This window comes from Oncorhynchus mykiss, chromosome 7, assembly GCF_013265735.2.
Source record: "Oncorhynchus mykiss isolate Arlee chromosome 7, USDA_OmykA_1.1, whole genome shotgun sequence".
In the NCBI taxonomy this organism is placed as follows: domain Eukaryota; kingdom Metazoa; phylum Chordata; class Actinopteri; order Salmoniformes; family Salmonidae; genus Oncorhynchus; species Oncorhynchus mykiss.
Window position 1 is genome coordinate 32,824,295 of NC_048571.1, and position 23,822 is coordinate 32,848,116.

The window sequence follows — 23,822 nt, forward strand, 5'->3', positions numbered from 1 at the left end:
GAAACATTGGTATGTTCCTCAAGGAATAACAACAGAGATATACAACGAGGGTGATGAATGATTCAAAACACATTGGAATGAGTTCGTAAAACTGAATTGTCATGCTGATTTACTGCTTGTATGTTTATTTTCTTCCAAGAAAAAGGGTAAATTCTACTTAAAACCCATAAGCTACAATTATGTGAAGCATAATGTACATGGATGTGAATCATTGTATACTTCCTCTAATTATTTCACAGAAAAGCATAAGGCAAACGTGAGCGTGTGATGATGTTGACTTGACATCATCAACTTTAATTCACTCTGAACTTTGTCTTCCTTCCTATTCAGTGTACAGTCAGTCGCCCATTGGTTACATGTCTTCAGATCGACCATGACTGTAATTGTTCCCTTCCATTTTGGAAGGGCTAATGTAACCCAGACAACTGTAAAATGCCACCCAGAGGAGGTGGAACGAGTGAGGAGGGGTCAATGAGGACTCTGCTTCAACGAGCACTACTCTGTGGTATTTTTGTCATGTGTGGGAGTGAAGGTACCCGAGCCAAGAAAGCTCAAAAGATAGACATTACAACTGATATAACTATTTTTCCAAATGGGAATTACTCTGTTGATAGGTGTAGAATCATTTCTGTTTCCTCATCCATAAGTAATTGATCTTTGCAACTTTACAAACTGTGATAGAGTGTGACACAATCATTAATTGGACCAGGGAGAACTTAAGATTCTCAACACGGGAGAGGGTAAGAAAACATGCATGATTGTTTGTCCTGAGGGAGTTTGATTTCACAACTGCAGAGACATGACAGATCTCCTTGTGCTCCTCTGCTCTTCCATAATTTATGTGCCAAAGGGATTTCTCCTTCAGTGCAAATGTAAAGAGGTTATTTAATAAACTTTCTTAAATCAAACACAAAAAATAAAAAGAGAGAATGTCCAAGATGGTGCCGACAGAGATGGTCGCCTCGCTTCAGGTCCTGAGGAAACTATGCAGTTATTTGTTTTGTTTTTATGTATTATTTCTTATATTGTTAGCCCAGAAAACATCAAGTGTTATTACATACAGCAGGGAACAACTATTGGATAAAAAAGCGATGTCAACTTAACAACATTACGACCAGGAATACGTTTTTCCCGAAGCGGATCCTTTATTTGAACCTCCACCTTGGACATGAGATCTTATCCAAGTGCACGACCCAAAACAACGCGGTCGCCACAGGAGAGGAAGATGGAGCGGCCTACTGGTCAGACTCAGAAGGCGAGCACACCATTCACCAAGCATATTACTCGCCAATGTCCGATCTCTAGATAACAAGGTGGACGAAATTAGGGCACAAGTTGCTTTCCAGAGAGACATCAGAGATTGTAACATTCTCTGTTTTACAGAAACATGGCTCACTCGGGATATGTTGTCAGAGTCGGTACAGCCACTCGGTTTATTCATGCATCGCTCCGACAGAAACGAACATCTCTCAGGTAAGAAGAAGGGCGGGGGTGTGTGCCTTAAGATTAACGACTCATGGTGTAGTCGCAACAACATACAGGAACTCAAGTCCTTTTGTTCATTCACCTGACCTAGAATTCCTTACAATCAAATGCCGACTGCATTATCTTCCAAGAGAATTCTCTTTGATTATAGTCACAGCCGTGTATATCCCCCCCAAGCAGATACCTCGTCAGCCCTGAGAGAACTTCACTGGACTCTATGTTAACAGGAAACCATACATCCTGAGGCTGCATTTATTGTAGCTGGGGATTTTAACAAAGCTAACCGGATAACAAGACTTCCTCAATTCTATCAGCATATCGAATACGCAACATGGGCTGGTAGCATTCTGGATCATTGTTACTCTAACTTCCGCAATGCATACAAAGCCCTCCCCCGCCCTGCCTTTGGCAAATCTGACCATGACTCCATTTTGTTGCTCCCAGCCTACAGACAGAAACTAAAACAGGAAACACCAGTGCTCAGGTCTGTCAAACACTGGTCTGACCAATCGGATTCCACGCTTCAAGATTGCTTCGATCACGTGGACTGGGATATGTTCCGGATAGCCTCAGAAAACAACATTGATGTATACGCTGACTCGGTGAGCGAGTTTATAAGCAAGTGCATCAGAGATGTTGTACCCACTGTGACTATTAAAGCCTTTCCTAACCAGAAACTGTGGATTGATGGCAGCATTCGCACAAAACTGAAAGCGCAAACCACCGCTTTAATCATGGCAAGGCGGCTGGAAACATGACAGAATACAAACAGAGCAGCTATTCTGATTCAACAGCTCAAACACAAGACTTATGTGGCAGAGTCTACAGTCAATCACGGATTACTGTAGCATTTAACACCATGTCATTTAACATCATAGTACCCTCCAAACTCGTCATTAAGCTCGAGACCCTGTGTCTCGACCCCGCCAAGTCCAACTGGGACCTGGACTTTCTGATGGGCCGTCCCCAGGTGGTGAACGTAGGAAACAACATCACCACACCGCTGATCCTCAACACAGGGGCCCCACAAGGGTGCATTCTCAGCCCTCTCCTGTACTCCCTGTTCACCCATGACTGTGTATCCATGCACGCCTCCAACTCAATCATCAAGTTTGCAGACGACACTACAGTGGTGGGCTTGATTACCAACAACAACGAGACGGCCTACTGGGAGGAGGTGAGGGCACTCGGAGTGTGGTGTCAGGAAAACAACCTCTCACTCAACGTCAACAAAACAAAGGAGATGATTATGGACTTCAGGAAACAACAGAGGGAGCTTTAACTTCCTGATTGATGTCTTGAGATGTTGCTTCAATATATCCACATAAATGGCTTGCCTCGTGATGCCATCTATTTTGTGAAGTGCACCTGTCCCTTCTGCAGCAAAACACCCCCACATCATGACGCTGCCACCCCCATGCTTCACAGTTGGGATGGTGTTCTTCAGCTTGCAAGCTTCCCGCTTTTTCCTCCAAACATATCAATGGTTATTATGGCCAAACAGTTCTATTTTTGTTTCATCAGACCAGAGGACATTTCTCCAAAACGTACGATCTTTGTCCCCATGTGCAGTTGCAAACCATAGTCTAGCTTTTTTATGGCGGTTTTGGAACAGTGGCTTATTCCTTGCTTAGCGGCCTTTCAGGTTATGTCGATATAGGACTTGTTTTACTGTGGATATAGACACATTTGCACCTGTTTCCTCCAGCATCTTCACAAGGTCCTTTGCTGTTGTTTTGGGATTGATTTGCACATTTCGCACCAAAGTACGTTCATCTCTAGGAGACATAACACGTCTCCTTCCTGAGCGTTATGATGACTGAGTGGTCCCATGGTGTTTATACTTGCATACTATTGTTTGTACAGATGAACATGGTACCTTCAGGCATTTGGAAATTACTCCCAAGGACGAACTAGACTTGTGGAGGTCTACAATTTGTTTTCTGAGGTCTTGGCTGATTTCTTTGGATTTTGCCATGATGTCAAGCAAGGAGGCACTGAGTTTGGGCACAGTCAACTTAGTGTATGTACATTTCTGACCCACTGGAATTGTGATACAGGGAATTATAAGTGAAATAATCTGCCTGTTAACAATTGTTGGAAAAATGACTTGTGTCATGAACAAAGTAGATGTCCTAACCGACTTGCCAAAACTATAGTTTATTAACAAGAAAATTGTGGAGTGGTTGAAAAACGAGTTTTAATGACTCGTGTATGGAAACTTCCGACTTCAACTGTATATACTGTTCTATACCATCTACTGCATCTTGCCTATGCCGCATGGCCATCGCTCACCCATATATTTATATGTACACATTCTTATTCATCCCTTACATTTGTGTGTATAAGTTGTTATGAATTTGATAGATTACTTGTTAGATATTACTGCATTGTCGGAACTAGAAGCACAAGCATTTCGCTACACTCACATTAACATCTGCCAACCATGTGTATGTGACCAATAAAACATGATTTTATGTGATTTTTTAGTGCTGCTGAAATCTTTCGCAATGATTTTCAGATAAGGCTGATTCAAGCAACTCTTGCACAAAGCTGTTAATCAAGGGTTACATAAAAACTGAATTTGTATTTATTTTTATTTAACCAGGTAGGCCAGTTGAGAACAAGTTCTCAGTTCCAACTGCGACCTGGCCAAGATAAAGCAAAGCAGTGCGAGTTTGAGTCAAGGGCTGAGTTTGGGAAACATTGCTTTAAACCACAGTAATAGTTAGTGTTACTACAGTGCATTTGAAAAGTATTCATTCCCCTTGGCGTTTTTCCTTATTTGTTGCATTACAATCTGTAATTTAAATATATTTTTATTTGGATTTCATGTAATGGACATACACAAAATAGTCCACATTGGTGACATGAAATGAAAAAAATTACTTGTTTCGAAACATTCAAAATAATGTAAAACGGAAAAGTGGTGTGTGCATATGTATTCACCCCTTTGCTATGAAGCCCCTAAATAAGATCTGGTGCAACCACTTACCTTCAGAAGTCACATAATTAGTTAGATTGCACACAGGTGGACTTCATTTAAGTGTCACATGATCTGAGTATATATACACACCTGTTATGAAAGGCCCCAGAGTCTGCAACACCACTAAGCAAGGGGTACCACCAAGCAAGCGGCACCATGAAGACCAAGGAGCTCTCCAAACAGATCAGGTACGAAGTTGTGGAGAAGTACAGATCAGGGATGGGTTATTAAAAAATATCCCAAACTTTGAACATCCCACGGAGCACCATTAAATCCATTATTGAAAACATTTAAGAATATGGCACCCCAACAAACCTGTCGAGAGGGCCACCCACCAAAACTCACGGACCAGGCAAGGAGTGCATTAATCAGAGAGCCAACAAAGAGACCAAAGATAACCCTGAAGGAGCTGCAAAGCTCCATAGCGGAGATTGGAGTATCTGTCCATAGGACCACCTTAAGCCATGTACTCCACAGAGCTGGGCTTTACAGAAGAGTGGCCAGAAAAAGCCATTGCTTAAAGAAAAAAATCGGTGTTAAAATCTATTTTAATTCCAGATTGTAAGGTAACAAAATCGGAAAAATGCCAAAGAGGTAAATACTTTCGCAAGCCACTATTACTGTGGGTTAAATATTGAGGATATTGAGACATGCAGTGGTGAGTGGTGAGATACTGACAAATAGGGAGGGGTAGAATCCTGGGGATTTCATGAGAGCGCTAGTGAGCTGGGTGGATGGGAAGGAAGCAAAGTTAGGAAAATTGCCACATAAACCACAAACTGAGTCATGATGACCAGACACATGGGTGGAGAGGCTGAGTCTGTCAATTATATTTCAACTCAATTTGTCTTATTTTTCATTGGGGTGGATCGAGTGTGGGAAATCAGAACCGACAGAGAACATTCAGACATGAGTAATTGTTCATAAATAAACCATACGTGGACAAATTGAAAGAATTGTAAGGGGACAGCTTATATGGAACTCAGAGTGGGAAGGCTACACTGATAAAGCAGCCTGCAGCTTGAAGGGCAAGTAGCCTAGCGGTTAGAGTGTTGGGCCAGTAACCAAAAGATCACTGGTTTGAATCCTAAAGCCGACAAGATGAAAAATCTGTTGATGTGCCCTTACTCCAGGGTCGCTGTTGATAATGGCAGATCTTGGCCGTGACCCCTCCCTCTTTGAGGGTGTCTCAGGAAGATTTGGCATATGCAAAAAAAACTGGTTTACAATTTACACTTGTATTAATACACACGTATACATGTGTAGAATAGGACAAATATAGCAGCTAATTATAGATTGAGGGAAATATATCACACAGTATCCAGAATTTAGGACATGCACCCTGTCATTACCATTGGTTGGTGTACCACACTGCATAGGCCTATGCCTTAAATATTTTTGCTCTAGTAGGTGGCAACCAAAATCAAATGAATGGCTGATATAAAATTAATACAACAGATACAACATCAAGTAAGTTCTTATGAGTCACTTTGTATAAAATAAAACAATACAAATTGTACAAGGAGAAAAAAAAAAGTTTAAACGTAAATGTTGTGGGATGTACCCATTGAATTTCACCTAGATGGCAGAGGGAATCATAATGGAAATGGTTGTCGAATTTGAAACGAGAAGTGGAGTTGGAGAAGATGAATGAACATAAGTAGCGTCTAAGAATGGAATTAAAAATGAAAAAGTATCAAAATTGATAAGTGTATGTTCGACAAGGATTTCTTCTTGGGATGCGATTTTTGAATATCAAAGTTTGGATGACCATTGTGGGAGGTACCCATTGAATTTCACCCGGATGGCAGTGGGAATTAAAATGGAAGTGGATGTTAAATCTGAAACAAGAAGTGGCTTTGGAGAAGATGAATGGACATCAATAGCATCTAAGAATGGAATGAAAAATAAAAAAGTATTGAAATTGATAAGTGTATGTAGGACAAGGATTTGTTTCTTCTTGGGATGCAATTCTTTTAAGAAGTATGTTTATATGGGAGATCCGTTTGGGGTCTGGAAGAGGGTGAATCATTTGCTCTGAAAAGTGAAATCCATTAGAGAGACCACGGGTGAGCTTGTCCTGATTAATTGTGTCTGAGGAGTAGAGGAAGAAGACAGAAGCAGAACTCGGTCCACGTAGAGATACCCAATGGAGATCTGCAACAAGTAATTACATCATTATAATTCTGACACATAAAGAGCGGCAATTCGGGGCAAGGTGTTAGGGCTAAACTAAGCATACTTTACAAATGTATCCAAGTGTGCTTTTCTCTCGTGCACTCTCTCTCTCTCTCTCTCTCTCTCTCTCTCTCTTTCTAAAATCCCCATCTTGTGTAACACGTGTCATATTGTGTTGGTCTGCTAGGGACCTGTTTCATTGTACTACGTTCTAATCAATAGACTGTGTGTTTGTTAATGTTTATCTTATATTATCATTTAACTTGTTAGTAAATAAATAATCAACTTAATTGGTGTGGTACGTACGTAATGATTTAGTGAGACCCGGGTTTGTGCAGATTTACGAATTATTCTAATTTCAGGATGAGACTGTGGAGGAAATTAATTAATTTGCGACTGCTGTAAAATCAATATTCTGATGTTCTTTGAGTTCATTTGGGGAACGCAAACTCATTAAAGAAACTTTTCCCATGATGCCCCAGGTTACTGAGTTAATGATTACCTGATTAATCTAATCACATAATTATAAACATAGTTAATTATTCGATAAACAGCAGTCGTCACATTAACAATATAAAGTCACGATACCATGCAAAAACAGATATCTCTAGCTTAAACAGACAGATTTTGATGTGTATTTTTTTAATGCTAATTAGATTTCAGTGGGGAGGCGAGGGGTTAAGGGAGTCATCTCCAGGGTGTCGATGGAAGTTAAGGAGGATAAACTCGCAACGAGAATCCCAGGTATGGTAAGTGCCTTTCATTTGACCCGCTTGACGGAAGATTGGATTGAAGAACAGCCGTGCTGCAGTTGTGGTGGGAATCATGACCCAGAGTTTGTGGGGTGCCCTGTAAGGGTGAATAAGGTTGATGTGGCAGTCCATCAAATCTCCTATGGGGAGGTAATCAAAATAATTGAGAGAGCAAGTGACACAAGTGTTGAAGAGATGGTAGTGTGGGGCACAGCACATAGTGAATATTTGTCAACCAAGAGAACCAGATACGCTGTATGTAAAGAACATTTATTTTGTGATGTTCATTGCAACGGTGATAAACTGCACAGCTCAAGTAGCAAGGTAGTCAAATAAATTGGACATCATTGTGGGTGCGGCAGGAAAGTGTCTGGGAAGAAAGTGTCACAGTGGAAGATTTGCAAGAAACACAAAAGAACTGTCAATCTCCATCGGCCTGGGGCTCCATGCAAGATCTCACCTCGTGGACTTGCAATGATCATAAGAACGGTGAGGAATCAGCCCAGAACTACATGGGAGGATCTTGTCAATGATCTCAAGGCAGCTGGGACCATAGTCACCAATAAAACAATTGGTAACACACTACGCCATGAAGGACTGAAATCCTGCAGGTCCCCCTGCTCAAGAAAGCACATATACATGCCCGTCTGAAGTTTGCCAATGAATGATTCAGAGGACAACTGGGTGAAAGTGTTGTGATCAGATGAGCCCAAAATGGAGCTCTTTGGCATCAACTCAACTCGCCGTGTTTGGAGGAGGAGGAATGCTGCCTATGACCCCAAGAACACCATCCCCACCGTCAAACATGGAGGTGGAAACATTATGCTTTGGGGGTGTTTTTCTGCTAAGGGGACAGGACAACTTCACCGTCAAATCTTGGGTGAGAACCTCCTTCCCTCAGCCAGGGCATTGAAAATAGGTCGTGGATGGGTATTCCAGCATGACAATGACCCAAAACACACGGCCAAGGCAACAAAGGAGTGGCTCAAGAAGAAGCACATTAACACCTTAATCCCATAGAAATCTGTGGAGGGAGCTGAAGGTTTGAGTTGCTAAACATCAGCCTCGAAACCTTAATGACTTGGAGAAAATCTGCAAAGAGGAGTGGGACAAAATCCCTCCTGAGATGTGTGCAATCCTGGTGGCCAACTACAAGAAACGTCTGACCTCTGTGATTGCCAACAAGGGTTTTGCCACCAAGTACTAAGTCATGTTTTGCAGAGGGGTCAAATACTTATTTCCCTCATTAAAATGCAAATCAATTTATACAATTTTTGACATGCGTTTTTCAGGATATTTTTTGTTGTTGTTCTGTCTCTCACTGTCCAAATAAACCTACAATTACAATTATAGACTGATCATTTCTTTGTCAGTGGGCAAACGTACAAAATCAAAAGGGGATCAAATACTTTTTCCCCTCACTGTAGATACTTTGTACCTGTTTCCTCCAGCATCATCTTCACAAGGTCCTTTGCTGTTGTTCTGGGATTGATATGCACTTTTCGCATCAAAGTACATTCATCTCTAGGAGACAGAACGCGTCTCCTTCCTGAGCGGTACGATGGCTGCGTGGTCCCTTGGTGTTTATACATGTGTGCTATTGTTTGTACAGATGAACGTGGTACCTTCAGGCATTTGGAAATTGCTCCCAAGGATAAACCAGGCTTGTGGAGGTCTACAATTTGTTTTCTGAGGTCTTGGCTGATTTCTTTTAATTTTCCCATGATGTCAAGCGAAGAGGCACTGAGTTTGAAGGTAGGCCTTGAAATACATCCAAATAGCCCATCAGAAGCTTTTAAAGCCATGACATCATTGTCTGGAATTTTCCAAGCTGTTTAAAGGCACAGTCAACTTCGTGTATGTAAACTTCTGACCCACTGGAATTGTGATACAGTGAATTATAAGTGAAATAATCTGTCTGTAAACGATTGTTGGGAAAAATTACTTGTGTCAGGCACAAAGTAGATGCCCTAACAGACTTGCCAAAACTATAGTTTGTTATTAACAAGAAATGTGTGGAGTGGTTGAAAAACGAGTTTTAATGACTCCAACCTATGTGTAAATAATCTTCCGACTTCAACTGTACTAGGCCTACTGGAAATTAGAATATATTGCTGAAAATATGCTCATCCTTGGCTACGTTTCATTCTTTGCACTCCATTTAATAAGAGAGGAAATGCAACTCTAGAACCTGTTGTCATTGCTCAATCGCACATGCTGACCATCATGACGATGGCTGCTTACAGTTTTATTCCCATCTGATTAAAGATATCCAGACAGGCTAGGCCCTTAGGAAACTTTCCGAACGGACATATAGAGAATTAGCAAACTCATACACATTCACCCACCCATACACCTAAAATGACCCATCAATCAAATCTCACTCAGACACGTAACCAATCGCATTTCTTCTTTCCCCAAATAAAATTAAAAAACCTTGCCTTAGCTTCAAATCCTTTCTGTAGGGTATCAAAAACTAGTTTACATTATAGGATCATGCTAAATCATTGTAGCCTATCATATAAATCGACGAGGAAAGTTTTAAGGGCAAGATATAAAGGCAGTTATGATATAGGCCTCGGCTATATGAAGATGAAATTGATAAACAATAGAAAATAGAAACACATGCACGCAACCTGTCCATAGCCTATCAGCTATTGCTCAATTCTTGCAATTCACGCATCTCCACTGGGAACTCGCCCATCTCTTCCCCCTTTCTCTAGCTCTTAAACGAGTAGTCTAGGCTATATATAGACAATGAACAGCAATATAATTTTAAACTTATTTCGAGCAATTTTGAAAGGCCTATTTGCAGAGAGAAGCATGGATCAATCCTCTTGCCTGCTGAATTGCTATAGAGTAGGCTACAGTGTTGGCAATGAACTGGTGGGGAAGTTTGAATGGCGAGAGCGACGTGTAGCTCTGGTGTGATGTGGTCACATTGGCTAAATTGATACATTGCTGCACGGATTTATTGAAAGAAAACAGCCTGAGAGAAATTATTTAATTTATACAACAAACCCACAGATCCGTCAGTGGCAGTGCATGGACTGTCAATGCCAAGCTACCCTGTATTTGTTGTCATTTTAAAAATATTATGCTAATTTCTCCAGTCATATAAAACATAGTAGGCTAGAAATGGCATAGAATTCAATTAGGCCTAAGTGCAATTTTTTGCCAGGCAAAGAAAGGAGAAGAAATGCCTCTATTTGTCATTTCTAACATAGGCATTGGAATTCTTCCATGCAGCTCTCTCTCACACAGTGGGGTAGGCTACATAGACATATACAATAAAGCAAAGTTTTATATAGGCCTATATACTGTTCATTCAAACGAATTACAAAAACAGAATCATCTCATAGTTACAATAAGTATGCGCCTGTGTTTGTAGCCATGCGTGCGACTTTAGGCTACACTAAATATTGTTTGAGATCAATTGTTTCGTACTGTTTAAAAGGAACACAATTTTGCAATATTATGGATAGAATAAATATAGTTTAACCAGGGCTCTCCAACAATGTTCCTAGTGAGCTAACCTGATTCTAATAATTAGCTGGTTTGTTCAACGGAATCAGGTTAGTTACAACTGGGGTTGTACAGGAGAGTATATATCCAGGAACAGGGTTGGAGAGCCCTGGTATAATGAAACAAGAGCTGTTTTATTTGCACACTGTAAAAAATGTTTTACTGATATTCAATCAAAATTACTCGTTTTATTGAGCCAAGTCAACTAAATTTGCCAAATTTGTTGAGTTGACAACTATGTATTTAATTGAGTTGACCTTAACACTTAAAATGTCAAAACATATTAAATCAAGCTGAGTTAGCAAAAAATGAAATTTGTATTATATAATTTGAAAGACTTAATCAGTTCTGAAATGTGTAAAAATCAAAGCAGTTGTTTCAACTGTATGGTAAGTTGACACAACTTAAAATGTTTAGGCAGCCAGGTTACAAACTTTCGTAAATTAATACAACTAAAAGTTTTGTTTTTCTGACTATCAAATACTTGTCCTCTCCCCTTGGTAATTTGTCAAAACAACTTGAGTAGCTTTGTTAACACAACAAAAAAGTCTATTGAAGTAATTGTTTGACTAAAAGTATCAAGTTCACGCAACAAGTTATTAAATCCAAAATTGGCAGTTTCACTTACTTTACTAGGTTGAAGTAACTTTAGATTAAGTTAACACAAAATCCAAATTGTGCTTGAGATACAATTTGAAAGCAGCCAGGATACAAACTGTTTTAACCTATATATTTTTTACAGTGTGCTGCAAAAATTAACCGTGTCGTTTATTTCTGCAGGCTATGGGTTGCTTGCATGAGATTAAATGTTTTGCTATATTGAATGTTATTATTCAATTTTCATCTCAATTAGACCAATCAGGTTGAATAAAGTAAAAATTCCAGGTTAAATAGAAAATTATTTACCTGGTTAAATAAAAATAATGTTTAAATTGGTCTTTGCATGCAAAAAACCGATAGGCATATGCATTTTCATTTGTTTTCATTGTTTGTTTTTGACTTTATACTGTGTAAAATTAACTTGCACTCCAAAAAATCCCATTACATATATACAGTGGGGGGGAAAAGTATTTAGTCAGCCACCAATTGTGCAAGTTCTCCCACTTAAAAAGATGAGAGAGGCCTGTAACCATGACAGACAAAATTAGAAAAAAAATCCAGAAAATCACATTGTAGGATTTTTAATTAATTTATTTGCAAATTATGGTGGAAAATAAGTATTTTGTCAATAACAAAAGTTTCTCAATACTTTGTTATATACCCTTTGTTGGCAATGACAGAGGTCAAATGTTTTCTGTAAGTCTTCACAAGGTTTTCACACACTGTTGCTGGTATTTTGGCCCATTCCTCCATGCAGATCTCCTCTAGAGCAGTGATGTTTTGGGGCTGTTGCTGGGCAACACGGACTTTCAACTCCCTCCAAAGATTTTCTATGGGGTTGAGATCTGGAGACTGGCTAGGCCACTCCAGGACCTTGAAATGCTTCTTACGAAGCCACTCCTTCGTTGCCCGGGCGGTGTGTTTGGGATCATTGTCATGCTGAAAGACCCAGCCACGTTTCATCTTCAATGCCCTTGCTGATGTAAGGAGGTTTTCACTCAAAATCTCACGATACATGGCCCCATTCATTCTTTCCTTTACACGGATCAGTCGTCCTGGTCCCTTTGCAGAAAAACAGCCCCAAAGCATGATTTTTCCACCCCCATGCTTCACAGTAGGTATGGTGTTCTTTGGATGCAACTCAGCATTCTTTGTCCTCCAGACACAACGATTTGAGTTTTTACCAAAAAGTTATATTTTGGTTTCATCTGACCATATGACATTCTCCCAATCTTCTTCTGGATCATCCAAATGCTCTCTAGCAAACTTCAGACGGGCCTGGACATGTACTGGCTTAAGCAGGGGGACACGTCTGGCACTGCAGGATTTGAGTCCCTGGCGGCGTAGTGTGTTACTGATGGTAGGCTTTGTTACTTTGGTCCCAGCTCACTGCAGGTCATTCACTAGGTCCCCCCGTGTGGTTCTGGGATTTTTGCTCACCGTTCTTGTGATCATTTTGACCCCACGGGGTGAGATCTTGCGTGGAGCCCCAGATCGAGGGAGATTATCAGTGTTCTTGTATGTCTTCCATTTCCTAATAATTGCTCCCACAGTTGATTTCTTCAAACCAAGCTACTTACCTATTGCAGATTCAGTCTTCCCAGCCTGGTGCAGGTCTACAATTTTGTTTCTGGTGTCCTTTGACAGCTCTTTGGTCTTGGCCATAGTGGAGTTTGGAGTGTGACTGTTTGAGGTTGTGGACATTTTATAGTGATAACAAGTTCAAACAGGTGCCATTAATACAGGTAACGAGTGGAGGACAGAGGAGGCTCTTATTAAAGAAGTTACAGGTCTGTGAGAGCCAAAAATCTTGCTGGTTTGTAGGTGTCCAAATACTTATTTTCCACCATAATTTGCAAATACATTCATTAAAAATCCTACAATGTGATTTTCTGGATTTTTTTTCTCATTTTGTCTGTCATAATTGAAGTGGACCTATGATGAAAATTACAGGCCTCTCTCATCTTTTTAAGTGGGAGAACTTGCACAATTGGTGGCTGACTAAATACTTTTTTGCCCCACTGTATGTGAAGACTTATTTTTATTAATCAGCTCACTGGCACACAACACACACCCCTGGCCCAAACTGGGGAGAGGAGACGATGAATTAACAATAAAGTTGAGCAAGTAAGAATGATTTTATAGCCTAGAATATAATAACCAATTGTCAGTCTGACCACCGGCTTCTGCCCCCAGCATGAAAAATGTGACCATGCTGCAATGATCACTGTTGGTGCCCATGGTTCCGTGAGCATCCCGCAGTAAATGCAGCCCTTCTACCCCAATGCAATGGCCACGCTACCCCATAGCTATACCAGTGAAACTTTCATTGTGCCGCCACTGAGCAGGACTGTGGGGTTCTAAGGGCTCAGACACACCAATAGCTTTTGCTGGCCAAGAGGTAGACTAATGGACTTGCTCATTGGTTAAGACAATAAGAAATACTGGGCTATCACATCCCATCTTTTATAGATTTGAAGAAATTGTCAAAACTCAAAATGATATGAAATAAATAAAACTTCTTGAATACAAGAACAGACTAGCAGTTTGAAATGCATTAACATTAATTACCATAAACACTGTAGCCTAGATTTTAAAAATGGGGATTAATGGTGTGTTAAGGTTTTCTGTTGAAGGAGAGGCGGACCAAAACGCAGCAGTGATACAGCTTTAATAAAGATGAAAATAGAACAATATACAAAAACATGGCACGTGAAAAAACCTAAAACAGCCCTATCTGGTGTAACAAACACAAAGACAGGAACAATCACCCACGAAACACTCAAAGAATATGGCTGCCTAAATATGGTTCCCAATCAGAGACAACGATAAACACCTGCCCCTGATTGAGAACCACTCCAGGCAACCATAGACTTTTCTAGACAACCCCACTAACCACAATCCCATAACCTACAACAAACCCCTAGACAAAACACACCACAATAAATAACCCATGTCACACCCTGGCCTGACCAAAATAATAAAGAAAACACAAAATACTAAGACCAGGGCGTGACAGAACCCCCCCCCCCCCCATGGTGCGGACTCCCGGCCGCACACCTAAACCCATAGGGTAGGGTCCGGGTGGGCGTCTCTCCACGGTGGCGGGACGTGGACCCACTCCAACAAAGTCGACCTTGGCCTAGTAACCCTCACCAAGGGCCCCACTGGACTGAGGGACAGCTCGGGACTGAGGTAGCTCGGGACTGAGGGGTAACTCGGGACTGAGGGGTAGCTCGGGACTGAGGGGTAGCTCGGGACTGAGGGGTAGCTCGGGACTGAGAGGAAGCTCAGGCAGGTTGATGGCTCTGGCAGATCCTGGCTGACTGGTGGCTCAGGTAGATCCTGGCTGACTGGCGGTTCTGGCAGATCCTGGCTGACTGGCGGATCCTGGCTGACTGGCGGATCCTGGCTGACTGGCGGATCCTGGCTGACTGGCGGATCTAGCGGCTCTGGACAGGCGGGAGACTCTAGCGGCTCTGGACAGGCGGGAGACTCTAGCGGCTCTGGACAGGCGGGAGACTCTAGCGGCTCTGGACAGGCGGGAGACTCTAGCGGCTCTGGACAGGCGGGAGACTCTAGCGGCTCTGGACAGGCGGGAGACTCTAGCGGCTCTGGACAGGCGGGAGACTCTAGCGGCTCTGGACAGGCGGGAGACTCTAGCGGCTCTGGAGAGACGGGAGACTCTAGCGGCTCTGGAGAGACGGGAGACTCTAGCGGCTCTGGAGAGACGGGAGACTCTAGCGGCTCTGGAGAGACGGGAGACTCTAGCGGCTCTGGAGAGACGGGAGAATCTGGCGGAGCTGGAGAGGAGGAAGGCTCTCGCAGCGCTGGACAGGTGGGAGACTCGAGCAGCTCTGGAGAGATGGGAGACTCTAGCAGCTCTGGAGAGACGGGAGAATCTGGCGGCGCTGGAGAGGAGGAAAGCTCTAGCAGCGATGTACAGGCGGGAGCACCTGTAGCCAAAGGACGGAGAGACAGCCTGGTGCGGGGGGCTGCCACCGGAGGGCTGGTGTGTGGAGGTGGCACTGGATGGACCGGACCGTGAAGGCGTACTGGAGATCTTGAGAGCAGGGCTGGCACCATCCGCCCTGGCTGGATCTTCACCCTAGCCCGGCAGATGTGGGGAGCTGGGATGTAGCGCACCGGGCTAAGCACACGTACTGGGGACACCGGGCGTTCCACCGCATAACATGATGCTTGACCAGTACAACGCCCGCCACGGTTAGCACGGCTAGGAGCACTGTAGCGCTGAGCTGGCACAGGACGTGCAGGGCTAGGAAGGTGCACAAGAGGCCTGGTGCGTGAGGCTGGCACAGTCTTAACCAGACGGCTAGCACGCACCTCAAGATGAGTGCCGTGCATACCATACCAACAGCTCTCTCTCCTCACTCTCCTCCAATTTCATCAACTCCTCCTCGAATGTCTCATAATCTCCCCTCCGTTCACTCTCCTCCAATCTGTCCAACAACTCCTCGACAATCTCAGACTCACCCCTCAACTTCGCAGACTGCTCCATTACCGCCCTGACCGGCTCTGGTTTCCTCCTTGGCGTCTTACGGAAAACAGGGGGAGTTGGCTCAGGTCTGACTCCTGACTCTGCCACACTCTCCCTGTGACCCCCCAATACATTTTTGGGGCTGCCTCTCGGGCTTCCAGCCGCTCTGCCGTGCTAGCTCCTCATAATGCCGCCTCTCTGCTTTTGCTGCCTCCAGCTCTGCTTGGGGCGGCGATATTCCCCTGGCTCTGTCCAGGGTCCTTTTCCGTCCAACTCGTCCTCCCATGTCCATTCTTCCTTCTTGCGTTGCTCCTGCTGCCGCTGCCTGTTAGCACGCTGCTTGATCCTGTTGTGGTGGGTGGTTCTGTAGTGGCTTTCTTCTGTAGACGAAGGAGAGAACCAAAGCGCAGCGTGGTTAGTGTTCATCATGTTTAATATAGACAATAAACGTGAACACTACAAAATACAAAACAACAGATGTGGAAAAACTGAAACAGTTCTGTCTGGTGCAGACACACGAAGACAGAAGACAACCACCCACAAAAATCCACCGCAAAACAGGCTACCTAAATATGGTTCCCAATCAGAGATAATGACTAACACCTGCCTCTGATTGAGAACCATATCAGGCCAAACATAGAAACGGGAAAACTAGACACACAACATAGAATGCCCACTCAGCTCACGTCCTGAAAACACAAAAGAACTATGGTCAGAACGTGACAGAGTCTGTTCCACGTCTAGTTTGGATTTACATTTGGTTGAGTTGTCAATTAACGTGAATTCAAAGTGATCAGTTAGTTGGTACTTTCGGAAGGGAGAACGACTGCCCACTCTCATTGAAGCCACAAAATTCAACCCCGACCAGTGAAAATGCAGGCAATGTTTACAGAAAACAACCACACAACAGCCTTCCATCTTTAAGGACATGTATTTCCATTGTTTGAGCGGGCACACTCGACTGTCTTGTCAATGTAAAAAAAACAAAAAAAAACATTTGATTCTGTGACGCGACGTCTGCTTTTGGATGTCAAAAAGGGGCTTGTTCGACATTGAAGCCGACAGTCAATAGGCAGGTTTCAAACTTTCTTTATTGCGGAAAATTATGACGGAAACTGTGTTTTTCGAATAAATTATGATTGACAAATCATTTTGAAGGTGTACGTGGGGCAAGTGATTGTCACCGCATAACTATAAAGCTCTACTCCACATTTAATTCTAAATGCCTACTGCTAGCAAAATAAAAATGTTCAACTATAAAAATGATGTTTCTTTGCAGGACAAGGATTGTCCTGACTTGCAAGAATGCCTGAATTGCTTCGCCTTGCTTTTCTGGTTGGCTGGCAAGTTTCCCCATCCAATTAGTTCAGCTCTCCAAGTTTCACCATGGCACGGCCCGTTGCGATACGTTGGTACATGAGAATTATTAGAATGTGGCAAATATGACTAAATTATGCTGGCTTTCGTGGGCTACCTGAGACATAAATTATTATTATTAATTTTTTTTGGTTAGTTTAATTAGTTCCATAGAAGACCGACCTAACGCTCTAACAGGTGGTTGCTTGCAGAGCCTGTGTTGAATGAATGACTTGCTATATGAGCATTTATGATGTCATCTTATAAAGCCACTAATATATAGCATAACAATTCCTTCACTTTGTTGATGTAGATTGTTTGCAATGAAGGGAAATTAGACATTCATAATTACTAATGAATAACTTGCAATAAGAGAATTGTAGACAGAACCCCAGCCAGCATGCTATATCCTGACATACATGCTGTCGCTAAATGGGTAATAGAAACACTTCAACCAATAAATTTTTATTCAACACTAGGTTTTAGCTAAATATTATGTTTTTTTAGGTGTGACATCATTACGTCCAGCTGTTTTGATCAACACAAGATTGTTAAATGGAAATGCACCCTAGCAGGCAATTGTCACATCTGCAGTATTTTCTATGCAAACTTTCCAAATATCGGGCAAGTTAATTACTGTATATATGAATGAATGAATGGAGGAAGCCATGGATCACATGACACCATTCATACACGTGAAGACTCAATAGCGCAATTTGTAATGAATGGTAGTCTCATAGGAGATTTATATAGAGGGGAAGGTGCCAAGATGGCGGCTTGAACAGACGCTTTTTTACCGAGCTCCGTACCAAACTTCAGAAAGATTGTGAAAAGAAAAAGAAGTTTACAGTCATTACTATTTTTTTTTGTTCAAGATATAAGACCTTTCCTGTGACTGGAATAATAATCGGATAATTTATTTTGGCATGTCCAGGCAAAGTTGTGACAAAAAAAGAAAGGAAGAAGTTAGCCGTTCTATTGCTAATCAGCAAGAGAGAAACATGCTTATAGACAACTGCCATAACACTACGCTTGGCCTATGGATAATATCGTGCTTTCGAATGCTGTTGAAGATGACGAATTCCCCTCTTTACCGGTTACTCCGTGCAAACCGCCACCCTCCAAAAAAACCACCATGAACTCTGACATCGTGGCAACCCTCTCCTTACTCATCAACTCCAGGTGTGGCGCCATTGAGAAAATGGTAGGCGCGAACACCATGGTTATCGAAGGCTTGAAAAAAACTGTGGAGTTTGCATGTGGTGAAATCAAGGATGTGAAAACGAGTGACAAAAGTTGAAAAAAGTGTGGAAAATAATAACAATGTCTACCATAGACGTCTCACTGATCTGGAACAATACACAAGAAGATGGAACCTGAGACTCTACGGCTTGCCAGAGGTGGAGAATGAAGATGTGTGAGGAGAGGCTATCCGCATCTGCAAAGAAGTTATCCCTGCAGAGAAGAACAAAGTTGGTGATACCATCGACGTTGTGCATCGCCTCGGCAAGTTGCAACAGCAAAACGATCCAAGACCAAGGGGTATCATCATCCTCTTCACTGCCAGATTCTACAGGGATGCTGTCTGGAAAGCTTCTAGGAAGAACGCCTTCCTTCAGCGCCATGGTATGCGTTTCGCCGAGCATCTCAGCCCGGAGGACATAGAAGGAACAAGTTGTGGCCAACAATCATAGCACGAAATGAGGGAAAGGCTGCTTACTTCGTTGGAGGACAAGGCTTCACCAAAGGTTGAGAAATCCATATTCCTCCCCAAAATCTCACCAGAAGGAACAGGTTGATGGTTTCAGCCATGGTATTCTCATTTTCCTTATGCTGTTTACCTAACAAGCATCAGGTGACTATTTTTCAGGAATACTCAGGTACTTCAATTTACAGTATTAGTTTGTTCTTGTATGACCAGAAGACCTATTTTATTTATAAACTTACGAAGAAGATTGAAAGCTGTATTTATTTTTTATGTATACAGTAACTAAGATACTGTTTTAAAGGGCATACAGGTCTGCTCTGACTTTACACGGTTATTGTTCTATTTAGTTATTAATACTTATTTCCAAAAAAAAAGGTCTTAGGAACGTGTATATGTAAAACATTTTTATTCAATTATTTTATGATCAGTTTTCATACGCACTTAAAATAGTAGGTAACCTATTTATTTAAATTGTTATTTTGTATTTTATTTCTCAGAACAGTTCCTGATTACACTAAAGAGGGTTTTTAGTCTCTCTTACTACAAGAACCCTTGGTTTGGTCTTGAACATAATTTTCAGTTGAGTTGAATTTCAAAGCCGGATAACATCTAGGTCAAAGGTTATGGAATAAGCTATTTTCACTTTAAATGGACTTAAATGGTGCAGATCACTTACGTTCACTGCTCCTTTGACTCATCCTACTACAGTTTATACTTTTATATAATATTTGTTGTTTTGTCTTTGTCTATAGTTTCTCTTAATGCTAGGGGGTTACGAAACAATGTGAAGTGCAAGGCCTTATTTTTATTTGCTAAACAATTTCGAACAGATTTTTGATTTTTTCAAGAGTCTCACTCAATTTCGGGTGATGCCAACTTCTGGAGGTCACAGTGGGACAACGATATTTGGCTTTCACATTGATCTGAACGCTCCGCTGGTGTCACTACAATGAAAAATACCTTTGGTAGTAATACTCTACACTCGGAATGTGACCCCTTTTGTCACTTTATTTGTCTTGTGATGAGTTACAATGACATTACACTCATTACTGTAAATGTACAGTGCCTTGCGAAAGTATTCGGACCCCTTGAACTTTGCGACCTATTTCCACATTTCATGCTTCAAACATAAAGATAGAAAACTGTCTTTTTTTGTGAAGAATCAACAACAAGTGGGACACAATCATGAAGTGGAACGACATTTATTGGATATTTCAAACTTTTTTAACAAATCAAAAACTGAAAAATTGGGCGTGCAAAATTATTCAGCCCCTTTACTTTCAGTGCAGCAAACTCTCTCCAGAAGTTCAGTGAGGATCTCTGAATGATCCAATGTTGACCTAAATGACTAATGATGATAAATACAATCCACCTGTGTGTAATCAAGTCTCCGTATAAATGCACCTGCACTGTGATAGTCTCAGAGGTCCGTTAAAAGCGCAGAGAGCATCATGAAGAACAAGGAACACACCAGGCAGGTCCGAGATACTGTTGTGAAGAAGTTTAAAGCCGGATTTGGATACAAAAAGATTTCCCAAGCTTTAAACATCCCAAGGAGCACTGTGCAAGCGATAATATTGAAATGGAAGGAGTATCAGACCACTGCAAATCTACCAAGACCTGGCCGTCCCTCTAAATTTTCAGCTCATACAAGGAGAAGACTGATCAGAGATGCAGCCAAGAGGCCCATGATCACTCTGGATGAACTGCAGAGATCTACAGCTGAGGTGGGAGACTCTGTCCATAGGACAACAATCAGTCGTATATTGCACACATCTGGCCTTTATGGAAGAGTGGCAAGAAGAAAGCCATTTCTTAAAGATATCCATAAAAAGTGTCGGTTAAAGTTTGCCACAAGCCACCTGGGAGACACACCAAACATGTGGAAGAAGGTGCTCTGGTCAGATGAAACCAAAATTGAACTTTTTGGCAACAATGCAAAACGTTATGTTTGGCGTAAAAGCAACACAGCTGAACACACCATCCCCACTGTCAAACATGGTGGTAGCAGCATCATGGTTTGGGCCTGCTTTTCTTCAGCAGGGACAGGGAAGATGGTTAAAATTGATGGGAAGATGGATGGAGCCAAATACAGGACCATTCTGGAAGAAAACCTGATGGAGTCTGCAAAAGACCTGAGACTGGGACGGAGATTTGTCTTCCAACAAGACAATGATCCAAAACATAAAGCAAAATCTACAATGGAATGGTTCAAAAATAAACATATCCAGGTGTTAGAATGGCCAAGTCAAAGTCCAGACCTGAATCCAATCGAGAATCTGTGGAAAGAACTGAAAACTGCTGTTCACAAATGCTCTCCATCCAACATCACTGAGCTCGAGCTGTTTTGCAAGGAGGAATGGGAAAAAATGTCAGTCTCTCGATGTGCAAAACTGATAGAGACATACCCCAAGCGACTTACAGCTGTAATCGCAGCAAAAGGTGGCGCTACAAAGTATTAACTTAAGGGGGCTGAATAATTTTGCACGCCCAATTTTTCCGTTTTTGATTTGTTAAAAAAGTTTGAAATATCCAATAAATGTCGTTCTACTTCATGATTGTGTCCCACTTTTTGTTGATTCTTCACAAAAAAATACAGTTTTATATCTTTATGTTTGAAGCCTGAAATGTGGCAAAAGGTCGCAAAGTTCAAGGGGGCCGAATACTTTCGCAAGGCACTGTATATGTGTACAACACCAAACATGAGAATGATGAGTTGCTTTAATCTATAGAGAAACATATACAGTGGGGAGAACAAGTATTTGATACACTTCCGATTTTGCAGGTTTTCCTGCTTACAAAGCATGTAGAGGTCTGTAATTTTTATCATAGGTACACTTCAACTGTGAGAGAAGGAATCTAAAACAAAAATCCAGAAAATCACATTGTATGATTTTTAAGTAATTAATTTGCATTTTATTGCATGACATAAGTATTTGATCACCTACCAACCAGTAAGAATTCCGGCTCTCACAGACCTGTTAGTTTTTCTTTAAGAAGCCCTCCTGTTCTCCACTCATTACCTGTATTAACTGCGCCTGTTTGAACTCGTTACCTGTATAAAAGACACCTGTCCACACACTCAATCAAACAGACTCCAACCTCTCCACAATGGCCAAGACCAGGGGGCTGTGTAAGGATTTCAGGGATAAAATTGTAGACCTGTACAAGGCTGGGATGGGCTACAGGACAATAGGCAAGCAGCTTGGTGAGAAGGCAACACCTATTGGTGCAATTATTAGAAAATGGAAGAAGTTCAAGATGACGGTCAATCACCCTCGGTCTGGGGATCCATGCAAGATCTCACCTCATGGGGCATCAATGATCATGAGGAAGGTGAGGGATCAGCCCAGAACTACATGGCAGGACCTGGTCAATGACCTGAAGAGAGCTGGGACCATAGTCTCAAAGAAAACCATTAATAACACACCATGACGTCATGGATTAAAATCCTGCAGCGCACGCAAGGTCCCCCTGCTCAAGCCAGCGCATGTCCAGGCCCGTCTGAAGTTTGCCAATGACCGTCTGGATGATCCAGAGGAGGAATGGGAGAAGGTCATGAGGTCTGATGAGACAAAAATAAAGCTTTTTGGTCTAAACTCCACTCACCGTGTTTGGAGGAAGAAGAAGGTTGAGTACAACCCCAAGAACACCATCCCAACCGTGAAGCATGGAGGTGGAAACATCATTCTTTGGGGATGCTTTTCTGCAAAGGGGACAGGACGACTGCACCGTATTGAGGAGAGGATGGATGGGGCCATGTATCGCGAGATCTTGGCCAACAACCTCCTTACCTCAGTAAGAGCATTGAAGATGGGTCGTGGCTGGGTCTTCCATCATGACAACAACCCGAAACACACAGCCAGGGCAACTAAGGAGTGGCTCCGTAAGAAGCATCTCAAGGTCCTGGAGTGGCCTAGCCAGTCTCCAGACCTGAACCCAATAGAAAATCTTTGGAGGAAGCTGAAAGTCCATAAATCCCAGCGACAGCCCCGAAACCTGAAGGATCTGGAGAAAGTCTGTATGGAGGAGTGGGTCAAAATCCCTGCTGCAGTGTGTGCAAACCTGGTCAAGAACTACAGGAAACGTATGCTCTCTGTAATTGCAAACAAAGGTTTCTGTACCAAATATTAAGTTCTGCTTTTCTGATGTATCAAATACTTATGTCATGCAATAAAATGCAAATGAATTACTTAAAAATCATACAATGTGATTTTCTGAATTTTTGTTTTAGATTCCGTCTCTCACAGTTGAAGTGTACCTATGATAAAAATTACAGACCTCTACATGCTTTGTAAGTAGTGTATCAAATACTTGTTCTCTCCACTTTACCTACTCGTTAACAAAATTAAGGAAGTTTCCTTTAAAATTATTCATAAATATTATCCTGCCAACCACTATATGTAGAAGTTTAAGGAAAACATCAACTCAAATTGCTCTTTTTGTAATGACCACCCAGAAACAGTGTTGCATCTTTTTTGGCATTGTATGCATGTAAGAAAACTGTGTCAAGACATCAGTAGGTTTATAATTGAACACATTTATGAAGATTTTACACTATTGTGGAGAGATGTACTGTTTGGATTATTTACATACAATAGAAATAAGCTGAAACATTTTTATGTAATTTCATTACTATTTCGGCCAAATTTCATATACACAAATGTACATTTACAAACAGAAAACCACATTTTCGTACCCTACAAAAATAAATGTAACTGTATTTTAAGACGG